This window comes from Prionailurus bengalensis, chromosome F2 (genome assembly GCF_016509475.1).
Source record: "Prionailurus bengalensis isolate Pbe53 chromosome F2, Fcat_Pben_1.1_paternal_pri, whole genome shotgun sequence".
NCBI lineage: Eukaryota > Metazoa > Chordata > Mammalia > Carnivora > Felidae > Prionailurus > Prionailurus bengalensis.
This window is the reverse complement of record NC_057353.1, coordinates 7,317,469-7,331,985: the sequence shown is the minus strand read 5'-3', so window position 1 is coordinate 7,331,985 and position 14,517 is coordinate 7,317,469.

The window sequence follows — 14,517 nt, the reverse complement described above, 5'->3', positions numbered from 1 at the left end:
CACTACACCATTCGAGGAGTGCCAAAGACCAGACGAACAAGGACGGATTTGGCATCAAATCCACTTTCTCTCTAATAATTCCTAGTCACTAGGCACCAATGGACACAATCAGTCATTGTTTTGAGTGAATTCGCATCACATTTTCCATTATACGATTATTATTAAAGTGGTATTTTATACATCATGCTTACCTTCTTAGTTTCTTAATTTTTCTCAGTATGCAGGGATTGATTTCCATCCTCTGATTGCTGTAATGTAAGATTTTCAAATCTGAATGGTCTTCAAATGGTTAACCTACATTAAATGAAACATTTTCAAGTAAACATTAGAATTTTTGTTCACAGTGATCCAAAACATTAGGCCAAAGGTAAAAACAAGTATCTCTGTCATCTAATATTAAATTCGTAGTAAGAAGTATGAAACTCTGTAATAGCTGATTAACCAACAAACCAGAATTAATTACTCATCTATGACAGAGCCATTGTTTCAATCGCACATTATTTTGAGAGTCAGAAGAAATGGGTTGTAATCTTTTTTTGAGTTTACAAGTTCTGTTTTATTTTTTTAACTATATTTTCTTTTTTTTTAAATATGAGATTTATTGTCACACTGGTTTCCATACAACACCCAGTGTTCATTCCAACAGGTGCCCTCCTCAATACCCATCACCGTCCCCCTCCCCACCCTCCCACCCTGGGTTGTAATTTTTAAAAGAGGTCTTGCTAAGAAATGCCAGAAAATACAGTATACCCCTTTTCTTATTTGTCATAAAAGTTATTACAGTTGAAAAATGTGTTTACTATTAAGTTACAGATACTAAACTGATGTTTAACCAGCAAACATTGTGTTCATTCCTATGATACCAGTAATACTTTACACACTATTTGAACTAATGTTAAGTGAGTCCATGTACATTCTTCATACATATTATAAGAAGAGGCCTTCCATCATTTTTTGAATGCTGACTGAAGTTTGCACATTCTATAGCAGCAGAAGAAAATAGCCATCTGGCCAGATAATACAAAGGTCTCTCGCAGCCATATACTTAGAGGAACTTACACGTACAAACCAGATTCCATGTTAAGGGCTTCCATTTTATACTCTCCATGAGACTGTGAAATAGTTACTATGATCTCCATATTTACAGATGAAAAAAATTGAGACTTCGAGAAGTTCAAGAACGTGTCCGAGGTTAAAGAGCCAGGATTCAAATACAGTTTTGATCCACTACAGAATAATGGTTCTCGTAAATTCTTATTCTGATAGTTGATGTGGCAGCCGTGAAAATGTGCCACCCACATATCCTGCCGAAAGCTGTGTCGTTGCCTGATGGCCTTGCTGCTATCCCCCTCAGATCTGTCCCTTTGTTCCTTAGAACCTTCTCCAAGGGGCAATTTGGGGTCTCGTGAGCTCTCTAGCAGCCTGGCCAAAAATTTCTGGGAACCACACTACAGTCCAAGATGCTTCCTAGCCAATCCCCTTCCTTCCCTCTCTCCTTCCACAGGTGTCAGACCTGAAGTGTGGGCTGAAAGCAATCCCACTTTTTTCCTGCTCCTTCTTTCAATAAATTTCTTGCATAGATAATCCTGTTTTTGTGCATGCTTTCTAGCAGACACAAATTAACAGGACATGTACTGGGAGTGGACAAAAAAATAGTAAATAAGATGAGAATTTGACAGGCTTCCTCACTGTCTCAACATAATTGTATACAATCTACATTCCTTATTTCCCTCTTAGAATAATGGTATGTGAGGCTTGAGACAATTAGTCCCTTGCAGGGATCTCACATGGCCCTAACCCGTCTATGAAGTTCTCAATGAACAACGCACTCTCATACTTTATGCTTTGTTTAATGATACATATTTCCTAGTAGTAGGGCACATTTAAGGTCATTTTCTTTTCTCTCACTGTGATTTTCAGTGAGACGTTCTACCCAAGGCTACACAGACCATAATGCTAATGATCTCAAGTGAGTAGATTTCCTTGATCATTGATATATGCAAAATAGAACAATGGATTAGTGATGAGTCCTGCCCAAAGGCAACAGGTTTTACTCATTTAGGGAACCTAATACAAATATATGTATATAATTTATTTCTCTCTGAGTGTCACTCTTAAGGGATCCTTTGGAGATAGGAACCTTTCTTTTATACCTAAAATTGATCAGATTGTAAATAGAGGAAATTTTTCCTTAAGTGGCCCTTGAAAAACATTCACCTCGATCTCTATACAGGTTGAGACCAGTTGGGGAAAAAAAAAACAACGAAACAGCAGGAGCCAGGGGATACATCTAGGATTGAATTTTTGAGAATTTTGATAAAGGAAGCTGGAACTAGATTCGCAAGAATTTATTAATATGGAGACACTTTCTTGGGACACGAGGGTTAATACCCTGGCAAGGACCAAGGGAATGGACAAAATCACCATTGGAGTGGCCTTTGGAAGCCTGGTAAAGGTGATGTCCAATGTCAAGCAAAGGGAGGACACCTTCGGTGCCCTGTCAGATGGAAGAAGAAATAAAAGCCTCAGGGAGGTACATCTGGGATTGAGCTTGAGCAGAATAAGAGAACATGAGGAGGCTTCTTAGTCAGGTAGCCCATGGATACCCACCATGGATTTATGAGTGCCTTCCCCCCAGCTCACACCGATGGCCATAGACGAGTGCAGGTTCCCCCATGACTAATGAAGAAGAAATGGCCAAGCTTGGCTTCTGGACAGGCCCCTTATGCATGTGGGGACAAGCTTGAACTGATGGAGACTTCACCACTACCACAGACAGGAGCCTCGAAAGAGAGTGGAGAGGGAAAAAAAGAACCGGCAAGGAGTGCTCCTCGTCATTCACCTTGAGTGGAAGGAGTCCAAGGTAAAATCGTATCCAGGCAACTAGGAGGTGGCCAGTGGCCTGGCCCATAAGGGAAAGGAAAGGGAATGGCAGGTCTGAGGATAGAGACACACAGACAGACATACAAGAGGGAGCACAAAGAGTAAAGATTTTAACTTAACGCCCTGCAGAAAACAGCCACCAGAGAAGAGTCACTGAACAACCAAGTAGACAAAATGACACAGTTACTTGGCTGCAGCCAGACTTTGTCATGGGTACCTTGGAATCGGCATAAGTAGCACCCTGAACACATAAACAGGGTGGCTTATGTGTGGGTAAAGATGGAAGCTGGTTATGGACCCAAAGGCATGGGCTCCCAGTCACCAACGCTGAGCTAGCTACTGCCACCTCTCAATGTCCACTTGTGAGCAACAGAGACCAAAGCTAAGTCCCTGATATGAAATAATTAAATAAATATGAAATCATGGCCACCTGAACAAACCATCTATCCTACTTTGGAAGGGCAGGAATTTATCCTCAAACAGAGACCTATTTCGGGTATGGGTTTGGGTTCCTGGTGCTAATCTTCAGTCAACACCCTGTCTGGTGCTGCTGACGTGAGTCCTGATTCACAGGCACAGAAGCCCACACGACACAGCCTTCACTGAGGGCGCCTGTGGTCATAGGACCACTAGTCATATCATATACTGCACTGCTTGGAAGCAGCGAGCTTCACAGAGTACTGGAACAATCTTCTAAAAGTCAGCTAAATGCCAGCTCCAAGGCAACACTTTGAAAGGATGAGGCTACATTCCTCACGGTGTGATACACACATTAAATCAGAAGCTTCTATATATTTGTTTCCCAATAGGAAGAATACGTAGGTGTACTCACCATCTCTCCCCATGACCCACTGGGGGTTGTGGTGCTTCCCATTTCAATAACCGTGCTGGAGGTTCTAGTCCCCAGAGGCTCATATTCTTACAAGGGGGCACAACCCGGCTCTATTGATCTGCAAGGATGACTGATGCCAAGGAGCTTTGGACTCCTGGTGCTCAGGGTCCAGTAGGAAAAAAAAAAAAGGAGTCATCATTGTGGCAGGAGTTACCAACCCTGATCTGCAGGAGGAGGAAGGCTGCTTTTCCACATGGGAGTAGGGCCATGAACTTGCATGCCGCTGGATTTCCCCGTGGTAACTATGAACGGGCCCAGACAACAACTTTGGCTGAAAAGGGGATGATGCCAAGGGCTCAGAACCTTGAAGAAGGAAGGTTTTGGTGACATTACCAGAGAAGCCACCAGGACCTCTCCAGGTGATGGTGGAGGGTGAGAAAAACTCAGGATGGTTCCTGCAGGATGGTAAGGATGAGAACTAGTTGTAGCTCCCAGACCAGTGGTAGCCATGGGGGGTGTAGTTCCTCCTACTTTGCTCTGGCTTCTACATTTCCCTTTAAGAAAAGAGGCCCGTAGCACCATGAAGACGTTAGTTCCAAACTTATACGGAGAAGTCAATCTGTGTGGGGCAAAGTTTAAACTTGGACGGGCATGAAAATCCAACACTCAGGACTCCTGCTACAGGGGACACAGTTGCCTGATGGCCCCAGCTGCTGGATTCACCAGTGCGCTCTGAAGCCACGCTTCTGCTAGACGCTCTAGCTGTGACTGGGTGTGGTGCAGGAGCAAGGCCGCCCCACTATGTTGAGGTGTGGGAAGATGTCCAGCGGCAACCAGCTTGAGGATTCGTATTGACATGGCCCAATCTTTCTCAGAACTCTGCTGTAGTTCAAGCCTCTTTGGGCCCAGGGCTTTCCTCCCTACCTCCTCCCTCCAATGCGGGCTGAAGGCTTTCGTCACTTTCCCCTGTTCCTCCCTTAAAATTCTCTTGTAATGGGGAACCTGGGTGGCTCAGTTGGTTAAGCATCTGACTCTTGATTTTGCTTCAGGTTGTGATCTCAGGGTTCATGAGGGCTCTGTGCTGATAGTATGGAGCCTGCTTGGGATTCTCTGCCTCTCTCTCTGTCCTTCCTCCCACTCACTCTCTCTGTCTCTCAAAAATACATAAATATTAAAAAAAGAAACTCTCTTGCACCGCTGATGCCATTTGGGGTCTGCTTCTTAGAGGACCCAAACTAAAGCAACAGAATCAAAATGTTCTCTGCTCTTTTTTCTCCTTCTGCATGTTAATGTTATACTGTACAAACTCGTTGACTGTATCTAAGGTACATCTTAAATGTAATTATTCATAAATCAAAGTACTAGTTTGGGTGGAAACATATAAAGATATTTAGCAAACTGTAGATGTCATTTGGTTTGCCAGAGCGTATAAAGAGAGTAGATTCCCAGCAGATTTGTAAAGGATACCCAAGGGATTGTCAAAATTGTCTGATGTTGATCAGGGTTCTATTTTTAAAGGGTATATTCAGTCATTTTAATTTAGTCAATCTAGATGACTTTTCTTTTAAAATTCACCAATAAAACATTGTGATGGAAGTCAACGTTGCTTCCAATAATTATCCTTAAATACATAGAATCTGTAGTTCAAGTGACTTCTCCCGACTGCCAAAGCATATACATAAGTAATTCCTGAAAAAATTCTTTTATTTATTATTTTATTTATTTTAATTATTAAATTTAATTTACTTAATTTAATAAATTAATAAATTTAATTAAATTTATTTAATTATTAAATTATTTTAATTTAATTATAATTATTAAATTATTATAAAATAATAATTTATTTTAATTATTTTATTTATCATTATCTCTAACTCCTTTTCCCTCAAAAGGTGGGAACTATGATATAGGTGTTCCCACATAAATAGTCCATAGTTGAAAAAAAAAAAAAGAAAGCTAAAACAAAAACAAGAAACAGTTGAGAGCCATTCTATTAGATCAGGAGCAGATTGATCCAATAAAATGGGAGGATAAAAATTTTACAATATTACTTTAGTGTTAGCTGCAAAGTTTGTTCTTAGGGTTTCTTCACAATATCACCAGTGATCTTCATATCATTTTATTTAACTTCCGTTTTTATTATATATGCTTTTTAAAGGATTTCTGGCCTTATCTTTATATCAGCAGACCTATTTGTTTTGTGAATTGTTTATGGCCTTGTGAATACAGTGTCTATGCTATTTTAAGCTGTTGACTTGTTAATAGAGAAATTGCTGTGCCTTCGTAAGTACTTTATCCATTTTGTGATTTTTTTCAGATCTGAGCTTCCAATAAAGCAGCATACACTTTACCTCAGTGTCAGTCCAAACATCAATATCCAGGAACCATCAACAAAGAAATGAAAAAAGGAAAAGCCCACCAATTTTTTAAAATCTTCACTTAAGGGGCGCCTGGGTGGCTCAGTCTAGGCGTCCGACTTCGACTCAGGTCACGATCTCAAGGTCCGTGAGTTCTAGCCCCGCGTCGGGCTCTGGGCTGATGGCTCAGAGCCTGGAGCCTGTTTCCGATTCTGTGTCTCCCTCTCTCTCTGCTCCTCCCCCGTTCATGCTCTGTCTCTCTCTGTCCCAAAAATAAATAAACGTTGAAAAAAAAAATTAAAAAAAAAAGAAATTGCATGCTAAGTGGGCTAGGACATATGAATGTGCATTCATAATATTGTCTTCTGGAGTTTCTACTAACCTCTCCTTTCCTAAATATGCCCTTATGCTGATGCTGAAATACTGAAGTTTTATTTTAAAAGAATGAGGAAGAATGATCCTGTTCCTCAAATGAAAGATGTCTTGATCTGTTCCAGATGCGGATTACACCTCTGTATGGACTCTGGCCAAGTAAAGCACGGTCTTCAAAAAAGAACTTAGTGGGAAAAAATTAAGTGGGAAACAACTTTAATGCTATTATTAACGCAAACACTGAGAAAGAAGCCTTAATAATAGCTACGTATTACTTCCTGCATCCAGAATTAATATTGGGAAATTATTTTTCTTGAGATATAATAATGAGCCCATCATGTTTTCTGGCCCCCAACCCCCACACAGATATCTTTACTGTGAGGATGTAGGGGCTGAGTCGCCCCATCGAGTGTCCTTTTCTGACTTTATGTACTGTCATTTTTCAATTTTTCAAAGACCCAACATGGAATATTAATATTCTAGTTCAGGTTTATGTTTAAAACATAACACGCCCCTTCAGTTCGGTGAGTTGTAGGTTACTTGCCTGCTGTAGAGCTTTAGGAGTATAAAGAAGAAAATTCACCGTGAAGAATTTCTACTTTCTTCCAAATGAGAAGTAGGCAGGAGGGCCGGTTAGAGAGGTAATCACTGTCACCTCCCATTAATGTGGCCTGGGAAAGGGCTCCACCTTTCCGATCACGAAGCATTAACACTTTTCACACAGGACAGTAATAATTAGCATGTAGCGTGTTTTCTAGGTGATAAGTATGGTTAGCACACGATCCTTAGGCAGAGTGTCAGAAATATTTTCACGAGGCTCACTGAGACTCATTGCAGAACTGAATGCCATGAAGCCCCTCCCTATGCAATTTCACCGATGTCCTGGCTGTGACGCAGGCTGGCCAGCCAGCTCTGAGTAGTATTGTTGACCTTCTCCCAAACGGACATACAAAACCGGTCTCCATGGGCCACAGTGTATACACCAGTGTGGACACGGATGGCCTCATCTGCAGTGATGCACCTTATTTGGTCAAAATTACCTCAGGTTGTTCTAAACACTTCTTTTCCTTTTTTATCTGCTTTTTGGCATTGCATTTTAAAAATGGTCAGTAAATAACAGCCATTTGCGGTGAAAAGAACTTACAGATGTACAAAGTGCGTTTAGCAAGAAATGCTATTGGTCTAAAATAGTAAACAGAAATGATATTGAAATCCCTAACCTCCAGACTAGAGATGTGACCATGAATGCTTGAAATCAAGCGTGTTAGAGAACCTTCTGCAAGGTTGGCCTGCTTAGCCAATGAGGTCCCCGACGTGAGAAAGAACTGGGGGAGACCCTTGGATGGGCAGGCGCCCTGCCACATTTTCCCACCCAGGCACACGGTATCTAGAAACGGAGCCCTTACCTCATGTCCTTGACTTTGAGCCAAAGCCACGAGAAAAAGAAGGCCTATGCGCAAACTCATTGTTAATGTAACAAAAATAAAATGAAATGAAATACAAAATGACTTGTTTACCATTACTTTTAGTGATTACAAATACTTTTTAAAAAAATAAACGCTAGACGGGTGCCTGGGTGGCTCAGTCGGTTGAGCGTCTGGCTTCAGCTCAGGTCATGATCTCGCGGTTCCTGAGTTCGAGTCCCGAGTCGGGCTCTGTGCTGAGAGCTCTGGGCTCTGGGCTCAGAGCCTGCAGCCTGCTTCTGATTCTGTGTCGCTGTGTCTCTCTGTCCCTACCCTGCTCATGCTCTGTCTCTCTCTCTCCTTCAAAAATAAATAAACATTAAAAAAAATTTTTTTTTAATAAAAATAAACACTAGATTGTGTGTGCCTAGTTTTCTTAGGGAGTCTGGCTTCATGTGGCATACACTGCTTATTTGGGGCTACTTCCTTTAAGTATCAGTCAAAAAATGCAAAGTCATTTTTAAATCACAGTTAATCTGCTGACTGTCAGATTAGAAACCGCACAGAAATGTTATTTTATATGCGTCGCATTTTGTTCACTTTCCTCTATTTTAATATCTATTTGGAGGATCCTGGTTTAACTAAAATTTATCTCTTTCTTTTTCTTCCTCTCTCCCTCGAATCTAACAGCTTCCTTGCCTAAGGTCTTTTAAGTTCATTTATATTTGTAAACAGAAGGTTTAGATGTAAATGCAAGTATGATTTTGCATTTTATAAAGGCCAACGGCAATAATGAAATTAAGCATTATGTAAATGTGTCGAGCAAGTGACATATACTTTTTCTCTCACAGTTTACTTTGGAAATTTTCAGATCTATAGAAAATGGAAAGACATACAGTAGTAGTATACTACAGTAAATACCTGTGTATTTTTACGAAGATTTACTAATTGTAACATTTTATAACATGTGCTTTATCTTTTTTTCCAGATGGATAAGTACACAGGTACACACACACACACACACACGTATATACCTACATACATCCATACAAACATACATACAGACTTTTTTGCTGACAGTTTAAATACAAATGGTAAACATCATGACACTTTACCTCTAAATATCTAAGTTTTTAGATATCTCCTGACACTTTCCAGCAAAAACACAGTATCATTTTCCTACTCAAGATATTTCGCGTTGGTACAATATTACCTAATATGCAGTGCATACATAAAATTTTGCAACGATCCCCAAATAGCCTTTATAAGTCTTTGTTTTGTAAAAATCCAGTATCAAAAAAAGTTTTTCTTAAATGGGGGCGGGGGCGCCTTGGAGGCTCAGTCAGTTAAGCATCTGACTCCTGATTTTGGCTCAGGTCATGATCTCATGTTTTGTGAGTTCGAGCCCAGCATCAGGCTCCGTGCTGATAATGAGGAGCCTGCTTGGGATTCTCTCTCTCCCTCTCTCTCTGTCCCTCCCTTGCTCTGTCCTTCTCTCTCTCTCTCAGATAAATAAACTTAAAAAAAAGAAAACTTAAAAAAAATCCGGTATCCAGTCAGAGACCATTTGGTTGCTTTCGTCTATTTTAATCTAAAATGGTCCTTTCCACCATTTTGTGTCTTTGGTGGTTTTTGGAGTCCAGTTTTACAGCCTGTCCCACAATCTGGATTTATCTGATTCCTCCCCCTGCCCCAGCCTCTCCCTGCCCCACCCCCCATGATTCGATTCAGGTTAGCATTTTTGCCAAGGAGGCGCGTACTCATTTGTCCTATGATTGGTAACATCAAGTTTGATCACTTGATTAAGAGTCTTAGACCAGTCCATCATAAAGCACTGCAATTAATGAATAAATTGTGGTAGGACGCTTTGAACACGCATGAGCATCCTGTTCTACAACAGCTTTTCATTCCATGGGTGTGTCACGTCCAGGGTAAAGCTTGTAAGAAACAAGGTTTCCTATTTTGGTTCCACTAACTGGATACATAGATGCAAAGCCATGGGGACGGTGGGGCTAAGCAGTGGACGAACCCTGGGCTCCTTAAATCACCCGGTTGAGGAAAGGCACCTACTGACCGGGACTCCCCTGCTGGGACAGTGCACGAGAAATAAGGCTCTACGTTGTGAAGACTAACATTTTTGGTCTATTTAAAAATTGTAGCTAGAGTTACTTATAAACCATACACGTAGTTCAACACTGTCATTACTTATTTTTGCCTCATTTCAAAGTGCTGGTTTTCATTTGGGTTTCATACTTGGGTTTGATGGCCACCATAGCCGGGAAAGACACTTCACAAAATTATACGCAAATCCCAAGGGAGGAAGTGCATCCTTGTTTGTACTAACTGGATTTTGATACTGATTTTTCAACGCTATTCACCCACAGCAAAGGTTTTTTGTTGAAATTCAGCTGGTAATTATGTCAAATCGGTTGTTTTTGAAAACTAACAGAGGTGTTCAATTTACGTTTTAGCAAATAGAATGAATATCCACTGCAATTTTTTTGTTTGAAGTTTTTATAGAGATTAGAAAACTGTTCCTAAGTTTTTAAGTCTATATTCACAAATATTTTTATGAGTAGTACGAACATTGTTTTTAGCAACTAATATGATAATGCAGAAAATATTTCCAGAGAGCCAATTTAAAATTTTTCTTTCTATGGTATGGGTTTCTTTTGAAAAGTAGTAAAATATTATGCATTTTTTAAAAATCACTTTAATCATTAGACAGTGATTGGATGCATTTAATATTTTTAAAAATTGGTGCTTAGTAACAATACTAATCGGCAAATTATAGAAAATGTCTGCAAATTTGGAATGCCATTTTTTTATGTTAGAAAAAAGTAACATGTTTAAGTTCAGCAACTCTTTATAACTACTTTGCCATGAAATAATAAGAAATCACGCATTTAAAACACTTAATGATCACTCCCCGTTTTGTTACAGAATATTGCCAACATTCTATCATGTTTTCAAGGTCTTATTTGAAAATTTGACTCTGTGGATATAGATGTTGGCCTGTGGAACTTTGTGCATTCCTGGTTACAATTTCTTTGCTACAATAACTTGCCTATGAATAATTCAGTGAATAAATATTACGAGAGGTTTTAGCTCTGTAACCTTACCCTGCTATCCTTTTTTATTCCGGTCAAAGCCACTGCTTCATTAATGATTACACTTCTACATCTTTTCCATAACATATAATTTTCTATTAAAAGGATCATTCTCTTCTTATATCTTCTTGGGTACCTCTCTCCTTTAGTGAGCCCCACAAAAAGTGGTTTTCTTGCATTTTATACATGACTCAAAGGTTATTAAATAACACAGCTATAACATGTCAGAAACCTTTGTATAGTTCCAACTAACTATAGTTAGCATTTGTCCAAACCTGCGTAACTCATTCTAATACGTGCTTTTTCCATTTTAAGGAATATTTTCTTTGCCTACCGCACCAATAACAGTATCTATTTACTCACGAAGAAATACACTTGCCTTTGCCTTCGTATTGTTATCCATTTGTGACCCAGCCACTTTTATTGCTATGATAGGAAGGGTGAATGTTTCTCCAATAGCATGTGGCTGTTCGTTTTCAATTAGTAATATCTCAACCCTTTAAAGCTTTAGCATAAAGTTGGGCTAAGTTTTATACAATACGGATTGTGTATGAAATAATTTGACCTGGTCAAAATATGTAGGTATTTGTTTTTCATGACCTATCTGTTCAGTTTTTGAATGTTTTGCCCATTTTTATGGCATACTACTTTTTGCTGGAATCTGAGGACACCACACGTGCTTTAAGAAATTTCTTATCATTATGGATAGTGAGTGCAAACCCATATTCTGAACAGTCTTTTTGGTAATGTAGTCTGTTTTTTGTTTTGGGGGTTTTTAGGGGTCTTTTTTTCGGTTGTGTTTTTTTTTTCTTTCTGGTTTTTTGTTTGTTTGGCATGGATTCCTGTCAAATTTCCATTTGTCCTTCCCTATAGCAGGGCCACAAAACACCAGATAGAGGAGAATTTCTCATTGTGCCTGGCACTATTTATCTTTGGCCCATGGTCTCTTGCAGGATTCTCTTCTAGGTACCTGTCCATTTTGTGAAAGTTCATTTACTGAAAGTACACAGTCAAATGTCTAATTTCTTGTGACCTCGAATATCTTATGAAACCCAAACACCAAACATTTCTTATTGTTTACATTAAAAACAAAGAGAAAAAAAATCAAGATTCTAATATTTGCTTCCCGTAACACATTGGATCATGTTACACTCCTTTGGTTGTATATACCCCTCCTGGGGGATGGAGCCATATTACCGGCAAATGTAATAGCAGAGACTTCTAAACGTTTCCTACGGCAACTGTGAGAATCCATTTTCGACTGGATTTACACCCACACCCACACCCACACCCATAAACGAATGTTTTCGTAGAATAAGACTGTATATGATGTGCCCTACGATGTTTATTAATTCATTCCATTACAGTGGCTTTGATCTCAAGTTCGAAAAAGACCGCGTTACCATGTTCTGCACGCCATGGTCGCGAGGAGTGAGGCAGCCAAACACAAGTGTTTTGGAGTCAGACTGGCGCTTGGAAACCCCAGCTCGCTCATTATGTAGCCTCGCGACCCTCTGGAGCTTGTTTGAAGCTTCCTCTTCCGGCTTGTTTCATGTGTTAAACGGGCATGATTACAGTTACCTTATGAGGGTTAGGACAATGAAAGGAAATCATGTACGTAAGGCCTGTAGCTCCATTCCTGGCCCAGGATGGGCACTCAGTAAACATAGGTTATCATTGTTAGTGGTAGTGTTATCGTTGCAATATTCCTGGCTTCCTAGTTAAAAAAAAAAAAAAAAAAAAAGATGGGTGGGTAAAGAGAAGCCAAAATTGGTACTATCGGGGTGGGGGTGGGGGAGAGAGAACCTTACTAAGGATGCAGGCCTAGTGGAAAGACAGAAGACACAAATGTCAGTGTGGACTCTGATTCTAATGTCTTAAACCGTGCCTTCACAGGGCTGTCCATTGCAGGGCGGTGACATTCTGGATTCTGCCACCACTTCTGGAATGCCAGGCAGCTGCACGTGCGTGCTCTCCTTCATCTGACGATAACCCTGTAAAATGTATAAGCAGCCCCATTTCACAAGTCTCCAAGACATTAGGTTGCTCCCTACAAAAGTGGAAGGTGGCGCACACCCTCAGGTCCTGGAATTGTAAAATCCTTTGCCCTTTCACCTTTTTCTTTCTGGACCTGGCATAAGGCAGCCAGCCTAGACGGTGGCCAACTATTCCATTCGAGTCGTAATGCCTCCAGACACAAGGGGTCCTGTGTGTCCGTTTTCCCAAATTCCGAAGTAGTCGAAGATAGTTATCCTACAAGAAGCCTAGCTGGGGCGCAGCAGCTGGAAAATCTGTCTCCTGAAGAATTCAGAAAGGCTTCTGATCAAAGAAGACAAGAGAGGAGACCTGGGGACTCCCCGGGGGTGGGCACAAACTCAGGCTGGAGCCGCCATGTTGCATTGCCTCCCAGGGATCTGCTACAATGTCCTGCCCCTTGGTATTTATTTCCATGCCATGTCAGGCCTCTCCTGTTTCCGTACCTTCTTCAGCTTTCAGCAGTCTTGCCAAATTGCATTAGCAAGTTCTCTGCCTTGTTTCTGGTCTTCAAGCTGGAGCCCCGTTGCACAGACAAGTTGTTACATCCACGGAACTTTTAAAGCTTTCCCACAGGTTTGAGTTTCTGTTAAATGCAACCTTTATCCAAAATGATGTGCTTTCAGATTTTGCAATCCTTTGCCACATCAATATCTTATATTGACCTGATCTGTTAACAATTCTGCAAGTCTAAGTGTGGCTAATTGGTGTTTTGTTATAATTAGTCAAGTTATTCTGAGATCTTATCTCCCAGGAGATAAGAGAGAGGGAGACAGCATCTTTACAGTGATTTATTTGTACAGTTCTCTTATTTGGACAAGTGGCTAATCTATCAGTTCACCACTCACAGTGGGACCTCTTCTACCCTGTTACAGTGTGACACAGGTGGCCATTTGTTCTTTTTATTCTTAGGAAAACCCCATCTTTTTCTAGAACTATTCAGCCCACTGTAAATTTCCAATGTCTTGCCATCTCTTCAAAGACAAATACATATCAATGCTTTATAAACAGATATCTATTTGATAAAAAATTAAATCCCTACATGCATCAATATCCAATTAAGTCTTATTAGAATAAATGTCCTATGATATTTCCTTCGATTGCATTAAAAGTAGCTCTTATATACTTCAGTTTTCACTTTTCTCTCTTTGAATATCATTATGAATCTATGGCGTCTCATAGACAAAGATGCAACTTGTTATAATTAATGACAGTGACTTGACGTAACTCAAATATTTACATCTTGACTACGAACGGCAGATTTCAGATGGCGTTTTGTCCTTTAAACATTACCCTAGACATTTTGTTAAAGTATCTTTGCTTGTTAACAATAATAAGATAATTCCTGCTACCTCTGGATTCTTTCTCAAAATGCTCAAAAGGGAATCAGTTACTCTCAGAGAGACCAGCTTCCTTTATCTGAAAAATAGTCCTGGAGAAAAGTGTATATTCGTGGTTTCACCTGAGTATTGCTGTTGGTCGGGGGATTAGGCCACTTTACTGAGAAGGCCATAACATCTTTTTCA